Below are 4785 nucleotides of genomic sequence, written 5' to 3'. Positions count from 1 at the left end.
TAAAACCAGACAGACCCATCAAAAAGAACAATTGACTTCCCTTCCCCTCCCTGTTATCTCAATATATTACAGGAAAGAAGATCAAGAATGCAATCAGACTTGGCCACACCATTTTAAATATAATACCTGTCTCTTAAGTTAATTTCCAAAGAAGATTATTTACCCCCATCCATTTGTTCTCCCAAGTATCTATTCATCCTCCCTAGTAACCATTTATTGCCCCTAAACAGAGGTACCTGTATTCCTAATCCCCCTCTCCCCTCTAAAAGGAGGGTATATAAACTTCCAAACCTCACTGGGATATTGGGTAATCACTCTGTGATCCTCCCCCTATGTGCACAATATGTGAATCTCTCTTATTAGCCTGCCTTATTGTGAGCTGATATTTCAGCAAACTTTCAGGGCAAAAGGAAAGTTACTCCTCAGCCCCACGATAGCATATTCTTCAATACACTCACATAGACACCCACCGCCAACAGGCTGTATGCATCACAAGAGCATCTTCATATATTCATTTGCCCAACAAATATCCATTGAGAATCTACCGCATGCCAGGTTCTGGGCTAGGCATTTATTCAAGACCGTATTTCGATCATCTCAGCGCACAGAAGGCATTTAATAAACATTTATTTTAAAATAAATGGGATAATTGAATGGATGGATAAATGGGGCTCTAAAATAATCCTGCTTTGTAAGAATAAGTTGAAGAGATGTTCAGTGTTGGGCTGGGTTGCCTTTTGTACCCTGAAAATTCTTGCAGACCTTTATGGGAAATGAAATGAAAGGAGGAACGCACATTATTTTTTTCCCTCCTAACATAGGAATGGCTCTAATGGATCCTCACAGAAGTATAATAACAGAAAAATAAGACCCTGGTCCATTTCGTCCTATTAAAAAAAGGTTACAGACCAACAATTTGAGAGAAAGGATTCATGTCAGTAGCCTTATCGCATTACAGAACAGTGTTCCATGGTGCCTTGGAAGTTAGATATACCCTTTCTCTCCACATTCAGACTCACTGGTGGAGTCAGTTAGCAGTTTTCCTCATATCAGGGAGGAGGTGGTGATGTGTTGAGCTACTTCTTCATGTCTATTTGAGGTATGAGTGGGAAGATTTGTTCAGGGTAAGGGTGACAAACCTTGCCCACCCCTTTTTCTAGTATTCTCAGCACCATTAAGGTGTCAGCCTTAAACCCCCCCCAAATAAACACAGGAAAATGAGCTTGCAAAATTTCAGGAGAGTTTTTAAGTCATTTGCCTCTCTGCTTTCTCCAAATGATAATAAAGGAGATTGTCATAAAGAAACATCCAGTGCTAGAGACAGATGGTGAAGCGGAACACTCTGAAGTCACTAAAGAGAAAATTGCAAAAACTCTTACAGTCCTGCAGTTCTTCTTTTTGTGCTTCCCTCATTCGTGGTCATGAATGAAGAGGCTGTACAGAGTACTTCTCACAATGGAAAATTCCAAAGAATGGTGTTTCTATCCCCAATCTCTTTGAACACAGTGGCCAATTGTGCTGCGAATGCTAGAAAATGGGGTGGGCAATGTCCCTCACCCTTACCCTAAATAGATCTTCACACTCACACCTCAAACAGACATAAAGAAGTAGCTTAACACATCACTGCCTCCTTCTTCCCTGAGACCTGCAGCAACCAGCCAGAGTAACGACCACCTGCCTTTCTTACACTCTAGCAGGATTGAAACAGGGTTAGGTTTGCAGAGGTTAAGGGAAGAATAGTCACACTGGGTATGAGCAACAGGAGAGCAACAAGGAATAAATCTCAAACAAACAAACAACAAAAACACACACAGCTGGAAACTAGCCCAGAATTTCAGCAGAGATCCCAGAGGTCCAAAGGTATGTACTGACTTCAGCTTCTGCCTGGGATGCCATGAGCAGAAAGAGCATTATTCTCTCCGGTACAAGAAAAGAAAGACCCAGGACAACTGGCAAATGCACAACTTTCTTCGACAGTCAGAGGACTGAGGTCACAGTTCAGAGAACTGAGGCAACTGACTAACCCAAAAGTTAATGAAAGACAGGTGCCTGCAAGGGGAGACAGGATAGGACACCAGCACTCGTGTACCTGAGGCAGATATTTCCACACACAGGTAAGAAGAACTCATCTAAAATGTTAACAAATTAGTAAAGGCTGAGTATAGACTAGAGAGAATATAGAATCTCTGGGGGTAGCAGATATAACGGGAATTTGCACCCATGTGTAGGCTTTTTTCCCAGGAAAAAATAATTGGCAAGAATCCTAAGAAAGCTCCCCTTGAAGTGCAGGCTGGGGGAAATTAAGAACAGCCCCAAGAGAAAGGCAAGAAACCTCAGTGCCCTGACCAGAACATCCTCTTCAATGCCGCCGAAGCCTTCCAGAGGCGGGGGAAGAGTAACAAACACTGTCACCAGGGCCACATCACGGCTTCCATGGATCCTAGGCACTTTTGCCTTCATGGGCCTCCTCCTCCATAAAAAGTTATATTTTACAACTGTGTTGGTTTAAAGATGAATGTAATCCAGGGTAGATACATTCTTCTATAGTCATTATCATTACATTTATTTTGTCTTATGATTTTAAAATAAATTAAAGTTAAGCCATTTAGGGGGAGCCCTAAAAGTATGATGTACCCCAGACACTATGTCTTACTAGTAGGACTCATGGAGAAGTTGGCTCCACTTGTCACATTTAGGGCACTGGGAAAACCCATTGCAGCTGGGAAAAGAGAACAGGAAAAAGTTCTCTTCCCTCAGGGAGGGACAGACCTATAGCTGAGAGTGCAGCAGGAGCACTGAGAAAGCCACATCAGAGACCCAGGGACAGGTGCTACCGGAGCACGAGCCTTCATCAGAACCACAGAACTCCGCCACCTCCCAACACTGCCAGACTGACAATCTAACTAGTAACAGTGCCTTACGGGCAAAAGCATGGGGAAAAAACCTCCCTAAGGAAAAAGGCAAAACTATAAGGTGGAGAACAGATCAGGAGTTACCAGGGCCTGGGAGTAGGGGAGGTACTGACTCCAAAACAGGGATCTGTGATAGAACTGTGCTATGTCTTGAGTATGGCAATGAGTACAGGACTCTATGCATTTATCCAAACTCAAAAACCTGTATATCATAAAGAATGGATTTTTCTATATGTTAATAAATTAATAGAGACTGAATATATTAGGTTATTAATTATGAAATGTCTGACTTCCTTAAGTACTAAGTTTGACAGTTGATATCTCTGACATTTCATTCTGACACTTATTGTTTTATTTTTATTGTGAAGGTACATCCTCAGTCTTGCAAATGCATGCTTGTGATTATCTTCCAAATTTTTTTTTTGAGCAATTTTTGTGAAACCATGGATAAATCAAAAATGCATGTTATTTTCGAACATAAGTTCCATCGTGGAACCAATGCAGTGCAGACAGCTTGAAATATCAATGAACTGTTTGGGAAGGATGTGGCTAATGAACGCACAGTAAGTCAATGGTTTGAGAAGTTCCATTCTGGTGATTTGAATCTTGAAAATGAGCCATGTGGGCCACCTGAGACCAAGGTGGATAATGATGGGCTGAAAGCTGTAGTGGAAGCAAATCCATATCAATCTATGAGTAAATTAGCAGCAAGGTTTGACATTACTATTCCAACAATATTGGACCATTTGAAACAAATCAGCAAGGTAAAGAAGCTGGATGGATGGGTTGTACATGAATTAAATGAATGTGAGAAGTGAAACCATCTCGAAGCTTGCCTTTCTTTACTGTCATGACATAAAGGCAAACCATTTCTACACCGTATTGTTACCTGTGATGAAAAATGGATTCTTTTTAACAATTGCAAGTGTTCAGCACAATGGTTGGGTAAAGACGAAGTGGGAAAACACAGTCCAAAACTGAATATTCATCAAAAAAAGCTAATGGTATCTCTTTGGTGGTCCAGCACTGGTATTATCCACTACGGCTTCATGAAACTTGGTCAATTGATTACAGCGAATGTAAACAGTACTGTAAACAGTTGGATGAAATGATGAGGATGCTTGTGATTAAGCAGCCGAGATTGGTCAACAGAGACAGGCCAGTTCTCTTGCAAGACAACACTCAATCTCATGTCGCACAAACAACACTGCTCAAACTACAGCAGCTGGACTTAGAAACTCTCTGTCATCCACCATATTCATCAGAACTTGCACCAACTGACTACCACTTCTTCCAGGCTTTGGCCTATTCCTTGCAAGGAAAAATATTCAGTTCTCAACAAGCTGTGGAAAATGCCTTTCACCATTTCCTTTCCACTTGCTCTCTAGGCTTCTTTGCTGCTGACATAAACAAGCTACCGTTAAGACAGCAAAACCGTGTTGATAGTTCAGACCCATACTTTGATTAATTGTACTGCCTCTTGTTTGAGATATAATAAACTACACTTTTGATTCAAAATCGGACATTTCATGTTGAATGACCTTGATACCAATGGACCACAGCCAGACCATACATAAAAATAGAACCCTGAGCCACAACCTGCAGGAAGCCTCCCAGGAAACCGACCCCTTGTCTACAATAAACAACCCTGGGAGCGAACCTGGTATAAGTCAGACTTGCAAAAATCCAAGTGATAACTCAGGAAGCTAAACAATAACTTCTGTAACAATCTGTCTGAAATGGCCAGGAATTGATTAATAATGGATAGCTTTTCTAATTGTTGTCCCCATTCCAACTTAGAACCAACCAGAGAAAGCCCGGTATGCACCGTTGCCCATCACGTAGGGTTCCCTGCTGCTGGCTGGCCTGTGTT

This window comes from Propithecus coquereli, unplaced genomic scaffold (assembly GCF_000956105.1).
Source record: "Propithecus coquereli isolate 6110/MARCELLA unplaced genomic scaffold, Pcoq_1.0 Scaffold107, whole genome shotgun sequence".
NCBI lineage: Eukaryota > Metazoa > Chordata > Mammalia > Primates > Indriidae > Propithecus > Propithecus coquereli.
The sequence above is the reverse complement of the archived record's forward strand: the minus strand, read 5'-3'. Positions refer to the sequence as shown.